The 18,330-nt window shown below is 50.0% G+C and overlaps 1 protein-coding gene and 1 pseudogene across 1 annotated transcript in view; both read right to left on the reverse strand.

Moving 5' to 3' along the window:
- Window positions 1-11,307, reverse strand: part of LOC139605286 (zinc finger protein 271-like) — a 31,657-nt pseudogene extending 20,350 nt beyond the window's left edge.
- Window positions 1-18,330, reverse strand: part of LOC139605266 (zinc finger protein 436-like) — a 167,189-nt gene that overhangs the window by 91,556 nt on the left and 57,303 nt on the right. The window lies entirely within an intron of this gene.

The following is an 18,330-nucleotide window of genomic DNA, read 5'->3' on the forward strand; positions in this document are numbered from 1 at the left end:
GAAAAAAAATTGACAGAAGGAGATGATATAAAACAGACCAAAGAAGATATCGTTAAATTAAAAGAGTTAAGTTAAAACTAGCCTAAGTACTAGCTTTAAGCTTACCCTTGTTTGAAAAATCCTTTATGATTTATACATAAATACAGAAAATGGAGTAGCTAATAAAATTTTAATTCAGGAGTGAAGAAGAGTAAAAAATATCTAGTAGCTTATATATCAAAAGATGTTAGGCCCAGTAAGCCACAGCTAGCCAGTATGTATTTAAGTTATAATAGCTACTGCAATCCTAGTAAAAGAAAGTTCTAAGCTTACTTTTAGAAGTAAATTAGTTAAGTTCACCTCGTACCGTCTGAGGTGTGTTGAATCAAAAAAAAAAACAAAAACAAAAACAAACAAAAAAAAAACAGGCAAGAAGGAAAGAAAGAGAGAAGTTGAAGTAGGGAGGTGGTTAGCAAACTCTGAGATGTTAGAATGTGAAGGGATGACATCTTGGTGCTAGAAGAGAGCAGGAGTGTGAATGGGGGTTTTTTGCATGAAAGGCAAGGAAGTGTCTCAACACATGGTTGTTTAGGGGGTTATTCAATGCCGAACTGGGGTCCAGAAAGGGTTTAGCAGGATGGACCCTCCTTGAAGAGAAAAGAGGATAAGTTGACTAGAGAAAGGAAAAGAATGTCAGGAGCACCTGGGGACGCCAAGTTTGGGGTTGTCAAGGCTGGGAGGTGTCTGACCGCTCCCTACGAGCGGCGGGGTCTCGGGGGCTGCGGCAGGCACCGATCCATGGAGGTGACCCGGCGGCGGTGCTGGCAGCAGGGGACACACGGGTTTGCCGGCCAGGAGCGCACTGGCTCCGTGGCGGAACTGCCGGGGGGGCTCCCAGACTGCCGGGGTCCCGAGCACAGGATGGCAGCGTCGGCCCCGGTAAGTGGGACTAGAGAGAGAGAAGGAAAGAGAAAGAGAGAGAAGAAGAGAGAGAGATGGGGGAAAAGAGACCCAAGGCAGCCCCCAGGGTCCCCATGCCCGTGGCTGCTCCCCCCTGCTCCGGCCCTGCAGCGAAGTGGCAGCACCGGGGGAAGGGCGAAGAACAGCATTGACAGCAAGGCCTGAAAAGACGGGGAGGGGGCTAGCACTAAAAGATAAAATCAAAGCAGAGATTGATGACTCTCCAAACCTCACAAAGTAGGTTGTTTTTCTTAAGTAAGAAGGTTTTTTTTTAGTTTTTTTCTTTTGTGTGTTTTGTTTGCTGTTAAAAATAAGTTGTTTTGTTTTTTTCTGAAGAATGGGTTTGTAAGGCTAAAACAATTAAATGCTGCCCAAAAAGTAAAAAGCAATAGATGTGATACATCTCGTGTTGAAATTGGTCAGGCTTTTCTTATTTAACTAACTGTAACTCAAAGAAAGAAGAATTTGCCTCTGCAGCTATTAGCACAGCTGGATAGAAGAAGAAGAGGCTGCTGTGGAGAAAGCTTTTAGCTAAACCCAGAAAGTTTAGAAGAAAAGCAAATGGTAGAAGTTAAACAGTATTGTCTTTCTTTTATTACTATGCTATTAGGAAGTCCTTTCCAGGTACTACTGAAGCAACAATCAGAATCATGGAAAGAGGGTGAATTCATGCCAGCAGAATCAAAGGACTTGTGAAGAAACCTGAAGAATAGACTATCACACTTAAACCGGGTGATACTGAAGTGACTTTCCAATGGGGACTGAATGGTAATAGTTTAGAAAAACCCAAACGATCCAAGAAATGTACAAAGAATAACACTGAAGTAAGAAGTAAGACAATGCTTATATCATTGGTTTCAAGCAGTACCTGAATAAAACATCTCCTTTGGGGAGGAATACTTCAGATAAAAAGATCAAGACTGTTTTTGTATTCTGACCTTAGCCTGTGAATTGTACAGGGGGGAAGGGGAATTACTATTTCCATTAGTAAACTTTATTTGATTCATTCCAATACTGGACATGCTAGCTGGGTTATGAGTAAATGCTTGAATTGTGGGAATAATTAGTATTGTGGTTCACAAAATTTATGCTCTTAGTGCAAAAAGTGTTAAAGTAATAACTTTGTTTTGTGGATGGGAATTATTAGTGCCTGTTGAATGAGAGATACCTGAGGAACGGTAAGAGACCACAGTTAAAGGGTGTCCAAAACAATTTGCCTAGAAACTAGTTAAGAGAAAGTGACAAGGAAACAGAGGGCAAGACCAGACTGGCCTCTGTATTTTGCCACTGAGAAGATCAAATACACCTGCTGTGGGTTGCAACCTCACAGGCATGGGAGGTGGGAGCCATAATGGAGCTCTGTTATTCCTGTTTCTGGCACTCATTTATTGTCCTTTCCCTTTCGAGATACCAGCAAGATGTGTCACAAATGCTACAGAAAGCATCACATGGAAAGAAACCAAAGTTCCTCTTTTATTACACACACCTATGTCAACAGCCACGGTTATAACCCATCCAAATTAAGAACCTGTAGGCAAAAAGGAGAAAATTATTAGATTACAAGAAACTTAGGAAAAAGTGGTAATAGATTTGGAATTGAATGTCCAAAAGGAGAGAGATGGATTTGTTTTACATTTAATCTTGAAGAGACAGTTCAAGATTTGGTAAAAAAACAAATAGTAAATATAAAGGTAAAACCAGCACAGCAATTTAACTCTGTATTGACCCCAAATTATCTATTGAGTCGTATTACAAGACTCCAAGCAGTTATAGAAATGATAGCAAATAAAGCCGCCCAGGCATTAGAGTTAATATCAAGTCAGCTAAGCCAAACGAAACCTGTAGTGTATCAGAATAGGCTGGCTTTAGACTATTTATTGGCAAAAGAAGGGGGTGTTTGTGGAAAGTTTAATATATCAGATTGTTGAAGATTGATGACCACAGAAAAGTCATTCTAGCAAAAGCAAAAGAAATCAAAGAGAAAAAAAAAATATATATATGCATATAATAACCCAGGTACCGGTCCAAAATAATTAGAAAACAATGCTAAAACCTAGCTGGTGGGGTAATGCATTAGAAGAAATTAAGATCTTTCATTTTATGTGTTACAACTGTTTTTATATCTCTTCCTTGTGTAATCCCCTCTTTTATTTTGCCAGCATAGTCCAGAAGATGCAAGTAGATAAGAAATATTGCTCAAGCCAAATGATTTACAAAGAATAAGAGTGGGGATTGTGAAAAATGCATGTATTTTATGATTGGCTTTTCGCAAATATTAAAATAATTATTTCATGTGTTGTGTTAGAAAGTAATGCAGTATTAATTCTCTTAAGTACTGTGTTAAATATAGTTTTAGGTTATAAAAATTGTTAAAATAGAAACGATGCTATGTAGGATACTTTTTTAAAAAGAAAGGACTCGCAGTGAGATAGCAGCCCCAGGACACCTAAATCTTTCAGAGAAAAAGAATTTATTGTCCTCTTACCAGAAGAAACGAATTTCTTCCCGCCTCGAAGGCGCTGTTAGGATTTGGAGGAAGAAGTTGCCGATGACCAGACAGAATCCTGTATTTAAACAGAATTTATGCATCATGTATGAAGTGGATGAATATGCAACAGGCTATTGTTTTTAAGGGTTAATCCTTTGTTTACGGGTGTCCTTTTTCGGGCTCGTGCTGCCCAGAAAAAGGTACCCGGACGTCCGTAACTCTTTGTATTTATTGTCTCATATTGTCCTAATTCAAATTGTCCAAATTATTATTACTCTAATTTTATTACTACTTTTATAACCATTTTGTTACTATTAAACTTTTAAAATTTTGAAAACAAGTGATTGGCGGTTTTAACTTCCCCCTTTGTCCCCCGTCCTGACCCTGATCCCGGTGCCACATGAGCGCTGATCCCGTTCAGAGCCTTTGCCCGGGGTGGAGGCGGTGACACCATGGCCACCCCCCAGCCCACACTGTCACCGGCTGCCCTTAGGGCATCGGCCTGGCCGTGGCCGTGCAGCTCACCAGGGACCCCCAGAAGCGACACCTGGGTGAGAGGGGTGTCCCCAAATGTCCGCAGGGCAGGGAGGGTGAGGGGGGACACACAGGGCGGGGAGGGGTGGATGTGGCGGATCTGTCGCGGGGCGCTGAGTCCCGGCTGGATGATAACAGGGCCGGGACAGAGCCCCCGTTGGAGCTCCGCAGAATCCCAGCTGCCAGGGGAGGTTCGGCGCAGAAACAAAAAGGCAGCAGCACGGGCCCTGGGGTGGAACCGGGGGAACTCTATTCGATGGTAAAACTCCCTGAGTCTGTAGCAGGCTCCATGGAATTGGCCAGGGCCCCAGGGAGGGCTGAGGCTTAAGGATAGGAATTGCTGAGTCACGGTGAGATAGCAAAATCGGCTCCTGTCTTCCACCTCTCGGACCCTAGCTTATCTCTGTAACCCCATAGGTCACTTTCCCCCAACCCCTACTATTGGACAAATTTGGATCCCTTTGTACCCTATAAAAAGGGGCTGGTTTAGCCCATTTGGCAGAAGAAGAGCCGTCGCTGGAACCCTTCACAGAGCCCCCAATAAAAGCACCGCTGTGGAACGCCAGGACCTTTCTTCTCCTCTCTCGTCTGCTTCCCCGAATAGCCTGCCAGGCACCTTAGCAAGCAAAGAGCTGGAATTCTAAGAGAGCTGATAACCACTAAAGAGCTGATATCCACTAAGCTTGCTTAAGGTAGCCATGGCTACGAGCAGCCTGGGTGTTTGGACTCTCTGTCCCCAGGAGGGACTGAGCTATCTGGCCCGTGCTGCTTTGCTCGGGGACAAAACCTGCCCTGCGGGCTGAGGGGCAATACGAGTCCAGGATCCCAGGACCCTGAAGAGAGGGCAGACAATAGCTTATAAACAGGGGGGTCTCGGGGAGGATAAAATCTCTGGCTAATTGGGGGAACTGGAGGTGGAACACAAGGCAGGGAATACAATGTGTAAACCAATGAAGGATTTCAAGGGAGGAGAACAGCTTGAGTAAACTAATGGGGTTTCGAAGGATAAAAACTGACAGGGAAGTTTCTAAAGGGGACGGCAGGTTCGGGGAGGGATTGACATTTAATGGAAGGAGGAGTAAGGAAGGTTCTGGGGCAAAGGTAGGGGCAGGAGGGGTTAACAGCTGGGAAGGGGGGAGGTTTGAAACTTGGCAGGGAGTAGCTGGGTAACAAACAGAACTAAACTGAATAACGGGGAGGACAGTAAAGAGGGCTTGCAAAACCACAAATTACACAGAGAACCTGCCAAATTAAGAAAACACACTACAACAGATGGACATCCTGGGGGTGTCCTCAACTCCTTAAGGGACACATCAGGATTGTCCCCAGCAGGGGATTGCGGGATCCCTGATGGATTTTTGAGATCCCTGACGAATTTTGGGGGTTTTTGGGATCCATGATGAATTTCTGGGGTCGCAGTACTGGCCAGCATGTGGAACCTGTCACGATGGATTTGGGGCCGGGGCTCTCTAATGGAGTTTTTGGGATCCCTGGTGAATTTTTGGGAACCCTGATGAATTTTCGGGGTCACTGACTGATGTTTGGGGTTGCAGTCCTGGCCTCCATGAGGGACCTGCTGCAGCCGGGGCCACTGGAGGCGGCAGCCAGGGCCACCCTTGGGGACAGCCTGTGGATCCTGTGGCTCAATGTCACCAGCAATAGTTCCGTGGCCGAGAGCCTGGGGGGACTTCCAGGGGGATGCGTGGACATCATGGGTCAGGAATTTTGGGGTGTTCTGGGGTGGTTTGAAGTGGGACCCATAGCACGGGGAGTGGACCCAAAATGGAGGGGGAAGGACTCAAAATCAAAGGGTGTCATGGGATGTCGTGGGGTGTCACAGGTGTCGTGGCATGAGTCCACCTGTGCCAGGGTGGGCGCAGACAGTCAGTGCCAGGAACAGCCATGGGAACATCCTGAGGGAGACAGGGACACCCTGCAGGACACAAAGAGACCCTGCAGGACATGACCCCAAGACCTCGGGGACTTCAGCCCCACCAGGGGTGGGGGCAGGGACATAGGGAGAGGGACAGGGAAACACAGAAGGGGACAGGGACACACGGGACAGGACAGGGACACACAGAGGGGTGACAGGGAGCCATGGTGGGGGATAGGGACCTACAGAGGGGAGGGATACAATGCAACCATGACACATATCAAGGGACAATGTTGCCACACCTGTGTGGATACTGCCACCAGGACGCCTCTGGTAACACCCAGTGCAGGGCAACGTGACCCGCCAGGTGACACTGACCTTTTCCCCTGTCCCCAGCCTGCCCCCAGGGGCAGTTGAGGTCCCCTAAGGGCAGTGGCCCTGGGACACCCTGGTGGCTGTCACTTGCTTCCAGGCCACTTGTCACCAGCTGAACAATGTCTCCACCCATCTGCCCTGATAGGTGGTGACATTCAGCTGGGACACCGCGGTGGTGACAGCGGGGATGTGGTGGAAGGAACTGCATCAGGCCGTGCTTTGCCATGGCGAGATGAAGGTGCTGGTGGCACTGTAGTGGTGGCATTGACACTGTCCCAGTTCATGTCCCCATGCATGTTTCCCATGTTCCCATCCATGTCTGTGTTCCGCCATGTCCCACATGGTCCTGTCTATGTCCATGTCCCCCCATGGCCCTACACATGTCATTGTCCCCCACATGTCCCCATGCATGCCTTAGTCCAACGCCTTTATTTCTACCCCAGTTTCAGGGCTTTGAAAGGAATGAACAGAAACCTTTTTGTTTCAAGGCAGAAAAAAAAAAAAGATTTATGTATCCATCCTGGCAGAGCATCCACGTGCTTGGGTGGGTAGGAAGAACCTTTTTTGGAGGAGTTTCCACCCAACTGTCTTGAAAATTGGAAAATTGAGGGTTTTGCCCTAGTCCGTCCCCATTTGGCTGTGGAAGATGTCTGTGGGTCAGAGAGAATTAAAACGATGGATTTACGTTGGAGAAGACCTCCAAGACTATCCAGTGTTGTTAAGACCACCAGAAGATGCAAAAAGTGATTTTTTCTGGGGTCAGGAGTGGACAAATCAGCTCTACAAAATGGATTTTGGATGTTATTCTGTGGATGTGTGCAGGTGCCCAGAGGGAGACAGGAGGATGTGGAGCCCCCCAGGCAGGTGTCTTCCCAACATGGATCACCGGCACCACGGATCACCGGGGATCACTGGGGATCATCCAGGGTGGATCTCCCGTGGGGGATGGAGCTGGAGCAGCACACGAAGCTCTTCCTGCACTCGGGAGGGCTCACAGGGCTGCCCTTAGTGGTGGCTCCGTTGATGGTGGGTCAAGGCTGAGCTGTGCCGGAATCTCTTCCCACACTCGGGACACTCATAGGGCGTCTCCCCGGTGTGGATGCGCCGGTGGCTGGTGAGGTGGGTGTTGCGCCTGAAGCCCTTCCCGCAGTCGGGGCAGCGGAAGGGCCTCTCGTCTGTGTGAATGCGCTGGTGCAGCAGGAGATGGGAGCTGGTGTGAAACCTCTGCCTGCATTGATCACACTCATAGGGCCTCTCTCCCGTGTGGGTGCGCCGGTGCTTGACGAGGGTGGAGTTGTCCTTGAAGCCCTTCCTGCAGTCAGGGCAGCGGAAGGGCCTCTCCTCTGAGTGAATGCGCTGGTGCTGGAGGAGATGAGAACTGGTCTGAAACCTCTTCCTGCATTTATCACACTCGTAGGGCTTCTCCCCAGTGTGGATCCTCTGGTGGACAGTCAGGTTGGAGCTCCTCCTGAAGCTCTTCTCACACTCAGGACACTCGTATGGCCGCACCTCTGTGTGGATTCTCCAATGGATGACGAGGTAGCATCTCTTACTAAAGTTCTTCCCACATTCTTAGCACTTGTGGGGCTTCTCCCCATCCTGAAGCTGCTCATCAACCCCCAGCTCCAAACTCCGGCCACCTCCCAGGCCCAGGGTGGGTCTTTCCTCCTCAGATCCCCGTGATCTGCGTCTGCAGCCCCTCCTTGTGAGGGATCTCCAAGGCTTTTCCTCCCCGTTGGATTCCTGTGCTGTGGAGCCGCACAAAACGGCCTCTTCCATGAGGTTCTGCTGTGGGGGTTTGTCCTCCCTGCTCTCCATCCTCAGCGCCTGGTCTGGGGGAGGAAGGACAAGGAGAGGATGGGATTTGCCTCTGTTCCACAGGGAAGGGCAAGGAGATCCCCACAGTGCATCCCCAGCAGGACAGCTTTGGCAGCAGGGTTGTCCTGCAGCCAGGGGCCGTGCTGGGCTGGGAGATGGAGCAGGAGAGAGGGGGAAAGGGGCACTGACTTCCTCCTCACCTGCCTGGGGCTCCCGGGCCATCTTCCTCTTCCTTGCAGCCTCCTCCTCCTCCTGCATCGGGCCAAGGTTTGGCAATGGGAAATCCTGGTTAGGGGGTGCAAACAAGGTGTGAGAGCTGGGGATTCCTCCTGCCCAAGCCCATCTCTAGAAGTCACAGGAGCAGGGATTGAGCTGGGAGAGGCCGGGATGGGCAGCGTGAGGCTCTCGGCTGCTCCCAATCTGATGGGGGCGGGGAGAATCCGCCCTGGGGAATAGGAGAGGCAAACTGGGAAAACTGTGGGCTGCAAATCCACACTTGGGCTTGGTGGGGACCCTGGGTAGGAAATTCCATCCCTTTGGGCTGATGCCCGAAATATAAGCTGGAAATAAATCCCCACAGAGCGGTGTTTTTAGATGTCACGTGCTGTGGTATATTCATACAGTAGGTGTTGCTCAGTGTCACTGTGTCACTACAGCATCATCACCTACCTGCCAGAACTCATTTACATTGTATGATCTCATGGTTTTTAGATAGTTCTTCTGCACTGCACTTGCACTTGCACTTTCCTAATTCGGGGTCTGTCAGGAGTCTGTGATTGTCCTGGTTTTGCAGGGGGGGCATTTTAGGAAAGGCTTCCAAGGCCTTCTTCACATCTGAAGTTTTCAACTTTGTCTTTGGAGCATGTGCAGTTATGGTGCTCCTTGGTGTGTCTGATCCTAACCAGCCTAAACTCTTTGTTTTGTGGCTCATTGGCTTTGCACAATTTCTCATTAGTACTATCCCTATCTATTTCTGAAGCTCTCCACTTGGCTATTTTTTTTCTTCTTTTTTCTGTCTATTTAGCATTAAGCAACTAGTTAACCATACACAAGCCATTGCATTGTAGAAAGTTATTTATATCAGGTTATATAGTCACCAAAACCCACATATATATATTTATATAGATATATAAAAAGTCATGATTTAGGTCCTATTGTTATCAGGTTATATAGATCTATCAGGTTATACTGATATCTTATAACTCAAGCTGTATCATCACTTTGTAACTTTGATCTAAGTTCTGTCGGCATCAGGGCTCTTCCCAAAGGCCTGGAGGTGTTGGAGCAGGGACTGCAGAGATGGGTGAGGGATCCCAGGAGTGGGATTTTGGGGATAGGATCTGTGGGGATGGGAATGTCCCGGGGCAGGGTAAAACGTGAGCCAGGTGTGCAGGGCAGGACCTTGCCCTGACCCCAAGCACTGTCCCAGCTGCAGGATCTGCTTCCCATCAGCCTCTTCCTCCTGTGGTCCCAGGCCCAGCATGGTGCTGGACAAAGGGGCTGGGCCAGGGTCATCCCCTGGTGGGGGCTGTGCACTCCCTGTGCCCCCTCCCCAAATTCCCTCCTGGGGGAGCAGGAGCTGGGGCAGGAGCCCTGTGGGGAGGGACAAGGGGGTGACACCAGGATGGGAGGGTCACACACGGCCCAGGGGGATCCCCCCTCACTCCCAGGGCGCCAGGAAGACAAAGCCCTACACAGAACCCCTGTCCCCCAGCAGCACCTTGTGGGCAGGGTCTGGTGGCACCTCTGGGGGGTCATGACTGCCCCAAAACCCCCTCCCAGCCCCACAGCCACTCCCAGCCCCCTCAAACCACCCCACAGGTCCTGGCTGCCCCCCCACCCCCAAACCACTCCATGCACTATGAATGGCCATAAGATCCATCAAAACTCTTTTCCACCCCCCAAAGACCCAAATTCTCTCCAAGCTGCACAGCCCTTCCAGAACTCCCAAAACTCCCCCACAAACCCCTCCAAAACCCCTTAAACCCCTCCCAGCACCAGAAATGCCCCTAAGAGCCAACAAAACCCCCTTTCAGTCTTCTCAGCATTCCCTAATCCCCTTCCCATCTCCACACAGCACTGACCAGGAGAGGTTGGTGGACAGGAACATCCACAGCTGGAGAGCTCAGGCACTTCATCACCGTTTTAGGCACTTCCATCCCTTTGGGCTCTTCCCAGAGGCCTGCAGATGTTGGAGAGGGGACTGCAGGGAGGGATGAGGGATGCCAAGAGTGGGGTTTTGGGCACAGGAGGAGGGGCTGTGTGAGCCACTTGCTGGGGTGTCGATCTGGAGGCTTCCCTGGTGATCCCAGGGCCCCAGGCTGCAGAGCTGTCACCACCTCCTGCTTGGGGTGGTGGCTCTGGTGGGACTTCTGTTCCTTGGGGCTCTTCCTGCAGCCAGAGAACTTGTAGGGACCCTCCTCTGGCTGGGTCCTCCAGGTGGGTCCTCCAGGTGTTCCATGAGCTTTGCTCCATGAGCTCCTACTATAATTGACTGGGCTCTCCTGGGATCATATGGAGATCATACTGGGAGTGACTGGGAATGACTCCAAGCATGCTGAAGGCAACTGGGATACACTGGGAGTGTCTGTAACCCTATTGGGGGTGACAGGGAGCGCACTGGGAGCAACAGGGACCATGCTGGAGGCATCTGGGAGCAAGTCTGGGTGTACACAGAGGGCAACTGGGCATGACTGGGACCCTGGTGGCAGAGACAGGGATCATACAGGGAGTGTCTGGGACTATACTAGAGGCCACTGGTATCACACTGGGAGCAACAGGGAGCAATTGGAACCATGCTGAGGGCAACAGGGATCATACTGGGAGTGACTGGGCTCTGGGAAGCACAGGATGGTGAGGAGCAGGAGGACAACTCCCATCCCAGCCCCACAAATAACCCCTATTCCTGTGGATCCCCCAGCCCCTGGCTCCCCCAGCTCACCCCTGCTCTGACTGTTGTGGACTTGCAGCAGCTCCAGGTCAGTGGAGGATGTGCTGGGTGCACCCACCAGGCTGGCTCTGGAACTCCCAATATTCTGGCTCAAATCTGGCCCTGCTCAAAGGGGGTCCCAGCCAGGTCCATGCAAAGGTGGGTGAGGAGGCTGGAGCACTGACTGAAGCTCTTCCCACATTCCAAGCACTTGTAGGGCTTCTCCCTGCCATGAAGGTGCTCAGGAACCACCAGCTCCAAGCTGCACCTGGATCTCTGGCTGCTTTCCCAGCACAGGGTGGGTCTTTCCTCCTCACGGCTTCCTGGGCTGGGTTTGCAGCCCCTCTTCATGTGAGATCTCCTGAGCTTTTTCTCCCCATTGAATTCCTGCAGTCGAGCCTCTCAGAACAGCCTCTTCCACGAGGTTCTGCTGTGCGCATTTGTCCTCCCTGCTCTCCATCCTCAGCTCCTTGTATGAGGGAGGAAGGACAAGGAGAGAAAGGAACAAGAAAAAGGAAGGAAAAAACCCCAGAAAGACAGAAGGAAGGAAGGAGAGAAGGAGATTTATTTTTGTGCCACGGTGAAAGAGATTTCTCCAATCCACTCCCGGCAGGACGGGGTTGGCAGCAGGGTTGTCCTGCAGCCGGGGGCCGTGCTGGGCTGGGAGATGGAGCAGGAGAGAGGGGAAAGGGGCACTGACTTCTTCCTCGCCTGCCTGGGGCTTCCAGCGCATCTTCATCTTCCTCATGGTCCCCTCCTCCATCTGGTCAAACTTTTGGAACTGAAATTCCTTTTTTGGGGGAAAAACAAGGTGTGAGCGTGTTGGCCTGGGTGTTCCTCCTGCCCAATTCCATCTCCAGAAGTCACCAGGTGTCCATAAAAACCTCCAGACCACCAAGGTTCAGCCACCCTCATAAAAACCCAAACCACCAAGATTCACCAACCAACCATTCACCCAGGAGTTCCCCCGCTACTTTGGGGTTCAGGGGTCCCCCCTGTCTGGCCTTCTGCGGCTCCAGTGTGTATTGGTATCCCCTCTCTCTGGGCTGCAGGGCTCCTGGCAATCCCAGAGGTTCCCTTCCCTGGGCTCCCCAGGTGGGTGTCAGAGGGGCTCCAGGGGTACCAGCTGTGCGGGGTCCCTGTTTCAGGGCCCCGGGGTACCCATGGGTCTCCCTTGTCCATGGTCCCAACATCTCCAGTGTGAAAAGTGCATATTATATGACTCTACGCAGATATTTAGCATATGGATTTTGATGTATTGATTAGTAGTGCTGTATTAACATTTTAATAATATATGTAGTCTTGTAATTAAAAGGTAACTTTTGTAGTTTAAATAAGAACTATGTTAGTGGGATTTTTTAAGAAAGGAATGAGGCACTCGCACCAGATAGCAGCCCCAGGACACCTAAATCTTTCAGAGAAAAAGAATTTATTGCCCTCTTATCAGAAGAAACGAACTTCGTCCCGCCTCCAAGGTAGGATTAGAAGGAAGAAGTTGATGATGACCAGACAGAATCCTGTATTTGAATGGAATTTATGCATCATGTATGAAGTGGATGAATATGCAACAGGCTGTTGCTTTTAAGGGTTAATCCTCTGTTAACCCGTGTCCTTTTTCGGGCTTGTGCTGCCCAGAAAAAGGTACCCGGACGTGCGTAACTCTTTGTCTTTATTGTCTCATATTCTCCTAATTCAACTTATCCAAATTATTATTACCTAATTGTATTACTATTTTTATAACCATTTTGTTACTATTAAACTTTTAAAATTTTAAAAACAAGTGATTGGCGTTTTTCACATCTAGTCTGCCGGGCTTCCCCCTATCCGGGCCCCACGTTCCAGGCTCCCGGGGGTCCCCCTTATCGGGATGTCGGACCCCGCAGGCTGCAGAGGCTCCCCCAGCTCCGGTGCCGCCCTCTCCGCTCTCCCAGCCCCAGCCCCGCCGGTCCCGGGCGATCCCCCCGAGGCTCGGGGCTGACGATGCAGCGCCTGCCCCGGGCAGCCCAAGCACCACCGCGGGAGGGTCCCACGCACCCCCGGCCCAGCGCCGGGGCTCTGCCGGCAGCCAACACTGAGACCCCCAAAATTCTGTCCCGGAGCCGCTGGGCGGGCTCCCGGCCCCGAGCAGAGAGCTCTGCCCAGGGGCTCCCGGGGAAAGGCGGCGGCGCTCGGCAGCGGCCCCAGCCCGCCCGGCCTGCGGGAATTCCCCCACATCGGCACAAAATCTTGCCCCAGAGGAGGCCCTTGGAACACCTGCCTGCGGCTCCTCCCTGCCCCGGAGATCCTGGGAGCTTCCCCGCTGTTGCAGGCGGGGATTTGGACCAGGGAGGCTCTGCGGGTCCCACTGGGCTGTGCCCCCTCCCCGCCCGTGCCGGCCCCGGTGAATCGGTAAAACCAAAAGTCGTGGGCAAAACCTCTCTAACTCAAAGTCAAAGTTAGAAAGTGGTGTGTTTATTACGCCGGCGGGTGGCACGGGCAGGGTGGTCCCTGAAATGTGTGACTGCGCCACACAAGGATTTTTTCCTTCTATTTATTTCCCAAAAAGAATACATATGCATAACCCCAGCACCTCCCATCCCCGCTTTTGTGAAATACAAAGCTGTGTTTCGTGTCAGGTACATACAGGCAACGTGTGTGTTTGTGATTGTGATATGTGTGGACACTGACCATGGGACAGTTATAAAGATGAATTCTAATAAATAACTGAGGAAGTAAAGCATGGAAGAAGGCTTTTGAACCTATCCTTTGTTTGCAATTAACCTTTATAAGTCTTAATTTGATTTAGGAGCATTTGAATTAAAGCTTTAAGGATGTTGCTTTTTGACAGGAACTTTTGCTTGTAGCTAAGCCTGAAAGAGTTTTGCAATAATAACCTTTTGAAGTATAATTTTAGAATATTGCTTGTAGTAAGAATCTTTGAAACTATAGCTTTAGAATATATAAAAAGGAAACATGCTTATCTCACGCCTTAACAAAACAGTGAAAAGCAGCTTGAGAAAGGAAGATGAACATCAACTCAATGATTAATAGTTTCAACCAAGGGAAGCTGGACATCACTGTTATGAGATTTATAGTCCTTGCAATAAAAAGGTGGACCCATATCTGGAAACTGGAACCCCATCAGCTGGGATACTTCTTTCTTCTTTCAGAAGCTGGACCACCATCATCTGGGGATACTCCTTTCTGGGAAACATCCTGAGAAAAACTAAATCACAATAGTGTATAGAATTGTGATGTAATAATTGGAAATAGAAACTGCTGATGAGTACAAATTGGGAATAGAAACTGCTGAGAAAGCTGATGAGTACCCCTATAAATACCTGTAAGCCTCAACTATCGGTGTGCAGTTGGAGGGAAAACTTCCCCCACTGTACCCAGCGCTGTATTGCTCATGCTTTACCATATTAATTAATAAATTGATTGCTGCTTGAATATTGACCTAGTCAAGCTTCTCATTTATAACACTTTGTATTAAAATGAGGTTATTAGTCCTTCATGAGTGCACAATTCTTCTCTTGAATGGGTCGGTGGTCCCAGGGAAGAAGACAGGAAGGTCTTCGTCAGGTCCCTGTGACCCTCTGGCAGGATCCAAGGCCCCCTGCTTCCTGATGGATTGACACAGGGTCCAGGTGCTGGGCATTGTTCTACTGGTTTCAATATGTTCCTATAATGGTTCACTTGCTCCACTTCCTTCAACAAATGAGCTCATAATATAACAATGAGCTTTAGCTTAAGCATCTAATAATCATTAACCTATCATTGGTTTATCTAACTTCAATATGAACTGGTCCTAACTCTCAGCTAAAATCTTACATTTTTAAAACCATGATTCACCGGTGCTGATGTTTGGCCCAGGCTCTCTGGCTGTCCCCAGCTCCCGCAGGATCCCAGCATGACCGGGCCCCGAGCCCCTGCTCAGCCAAGGGTCAGTGTCCATCGCCAGCCCCTTGCCATGGGCTCCGGCCACTGCCCACCCCGGCACAACCTGCATCTCCCAGGGCAGCTTGCTCCAGCCGGCCACTGGAGGTTCTGCAACGAGGCAGAATATTCAGTTCATGGAATCTTTGTTATCTCTGCTTACAAGTGCAAAACCAGCTGCTGCTGAGACAATCCTATCTCTGTCTGAGTGAAGGCTTCCCACCTGTTATAGATACATATTATAATATTGGCTTTTTGCAAACAAAAAATGGATTTTATATGTGTAATGTTAAAGTAACTTTGTTATACGGTTTTTATTTCTGTTGTTAATTAAGCTTAGACATAGAAGTGAAATAGCTATGCTTCTGTTAAAATGCCTGCTTGGATGGGATAACATCCAATGAACATAGGATGAGGACACCTGCTACAGATATGTCAAATATCAGCACTCACTGTATGAAGACAGTGTGGACCAAGACCCAAAAACTGGAGGTGATAAAAAAAGGACTAAAACCACAACCAAGGAATCTGCATGCTCTAAAAAGGTGGACCCAAGGAGGAGCCATGCTAAATAATTCTTGGAACATGTAAACTGGTTTGGGGGAAAAGTTTACTATGCATAAGGATCTAAGAATATGCAACAGGCTGATGTAATGGAAAAGGTATTTAAGGGGTATCCCCAAAGATAACAGGGTGGTCTTGGCTGAGTGCCAAGATGCACCTGGCCATAATACCCTTTGCTCTATGGTCCCTGTCTCCTATTGTCCTTTATTAAACTTTTTAAATTTTCACAGGACAGTGAATGTGTTTTTCACACCACCCAAAATGCTGCATTCAGTTCTGACACACCATTAAGAAATCCAAGAGCAAACTGGAAGCTGACTACAGAATCTTGCAAAATCAGATCCAGGAACATTTTGTTTTAAAATCTCAAATACTAACAGAATCTGAGAAAGTCAACAACATTACAAAACAAGCTTCCAGCACTGGGACTAGAAGAGTTCAGGCAATGCATTTGATTGGAATGAGCCCTCTCTTTCTGACATGTGAGCAATGCCATTGAATTTCCTAAACCGGGGAAATGGGGAGCCCTGGCAGCAGCAGCTTCACACACAGCAATGACACAGAACAGGGCAGGGCAAGCAGCTGCCAAATTTATAACTTCTACTTGCAATTAAGAACTTTGGTTTCATATTCTACTATAGCCACTATAATATAGAGTCAAAAAATCTAAAATTACTAGTAACAAATATAATAACTGTAGTGTTAATAGCAAAAATAGAGATAATAGCAATAATAAGAATGAATAATGGTAATAAAACCCTACCATGCTTATACTAGGTTTGCATGGCCAGGTTTTGGGGAGGGGGAGGGGGGCCTAGGAGCACCTTCTGTGAGAAGATGATGGAAGCAGCTGCTCCTCCATGTCCCACAGAGGCAATTCCAGCCGGCTCCAGGACAGACCAGCCGCTGGCCAAGGCTGGGCCAGTTAGAAATGGTGGTAACACCTTTGGGATAAGAGATTTATGAAAATTGGTTATCATGTAGTTGTAGCTGTGACCAGGGTGAGAACATGTGAGAGAGGAACAACTCTGCACACCCCCAGGGCAGGGCAGGAGGAGGGGCAGGAGCTGCTCCAGGGGCTGGAGCTGATTGCCCTGAGATTCCCTGGGCAGCCCCTGGGGAGGCAGCTGGGCCCCTGCAGCCCATGGAGGGCACAGAGAGCAGAGATGCACCTGCAGCACCTGGAGGAGCCCGTGCTGGAGCAGGGGGTGCCTGAGCAGGGGCTGTGACCCCATGAGAAACCTGTGCTGGAGCAGGGACCAGCAAACCCATGGAGAGAGGAGCCCACACTGGAGCAGGGTCCTTCCATGTGAGCCAATGGGGGAGTGAGCCACGTTGCAGCAGTTTGTGAAGAGCTGCTGTCCCTGAGATGAACTCACCTTGGAGGAGTTCATGGAGAAGTGTCTCCAGGAGGGACCCCAGGGTGCAGCAGGAGAACGACTCCTCTCCTCGAGCAGCAGGAGAAACAACAGGTGATGAACTGAGCAGAAGCTCCATTGCCTGTCTCCCTGCACCCACTGCGGGAGGAGGTAGAGCTGGGAGCGAGGGATGGGCAGAAGGTGTTTTTAAAGCTTTATTTTACTTCTCACTATCCTGCTCTGATTGATAGCAATAAATTCAATTAATGTCTCTAATTTTGAACTGTTTTGCCCATGATGGCATTTGCTGAGTGATCTGTCCCAGTCCTTAACCCATGAAGACTTCATTCTATTTTCTCTCTCCTCTTCATCTCTGGAGGGGAATGAGAGCAGCTTTGGTGGGTGCCTGACATCCATCTCTGCTCCTTGTGATGTCACAGGCCCTATGAGTGTCCCGAGTGTGGGAAGAGCTTCTGCCAGAGCTCAGCCTTGACCCAACACCAATGGAGGCACCACTAAGGGAAGCCCTATAAGTGCCCTGAGTGCAGGAAGAGCTCCGTGCACTGCTCCAGCTCCATCCCCCATGGGACAGTCCATGCTGGATGATCCCCAGTGACCTGAGGTGGGCAGAACCCCGGTGATCCTTGGTGCCGGTGATCCATTTTGGGAAGACACCTGCCTGGGGGCTCCAATTCTTCCTGGCTCCCTGTACCCTTGATTTTCTTTTCATTTCTCTTTGTCCTTTCAAAAAACCAAAAAACTGGGGAAAAATAAAGATGTTGACCTAAGGCAAGGATGGGGACATGGGGGAATCTTGCAGGGGATGTGGGGGACGCTGGGCTCGAGGGAGCTGAGGGTTCCTGGGAGGGACTTGGGGGTTACTCAGGCCCTTGGGCACCCCAAGCCGAGCAGCTCTGGCTGCACTGGGAGACCCTGGTGGAGGTTCTGGGGAAGCTGATCAAGGAGCCCCTGGCCCAGGACTGTCCCCGTGTCCCCCTGTCTCAGTTCCTGGTGTCCTCTGTGCAGGATCCCTCTCTCCCTGTTTTCACCCCCCTCTCGCCCACCCGTTCCCATGTCACCCTGCTCTGGGACACGTGCTCCCATCCCAGCATGAATCCCATTCTCGGTCTCATTTCCTGTTTCTGTCCCATATTCCCTGTCCTGTTCCTATTCTTGGTCCCAATCCTCCTCTGAGATTTCCATTCCTGTATTCCCTGTCCTGTTCCCATATTCCCATTCCTGGTCCCATTACAGGCCCCTCTCCCATATTCCTGGTCCTAGTCCTGGTCCCTGTTCCCATTCATGTCCTTGTCCCCAGTCCCGTATTTCCTGTCCCTGTATCCATTCCGGATCCCAGTATTGGTCCCAGTCCCGTACTCCCAGTGCCATTGCTGAGGGCAGCCTCTCGCGTGGGGCCCTGAGGGCTGCACAGCTCGGGCTGGCTGTGCCACACGAACCGTTCAGCCCTGCTGCTGTCCTTGGCCAGCTGCAGAGAGCACAAGGCTTTGGGCATTTCTCAGAGGCCCCCAGCTGG

This window comes from Agelaius tricolor, unplaced genomic scaffold (assembly GCF_023055355.1).
Source record: "Agelaius tricolor isolate 1412-34295 unplaced genomic scaffold, bAgeTri1.0.p SCAF_63, whole genome shotgun sequence".
NCBI lineage: Eukaryota > Metazoa > Chordata > Aves > Passeriformes > Icteridae > Agelaius > Agelaius tricolor.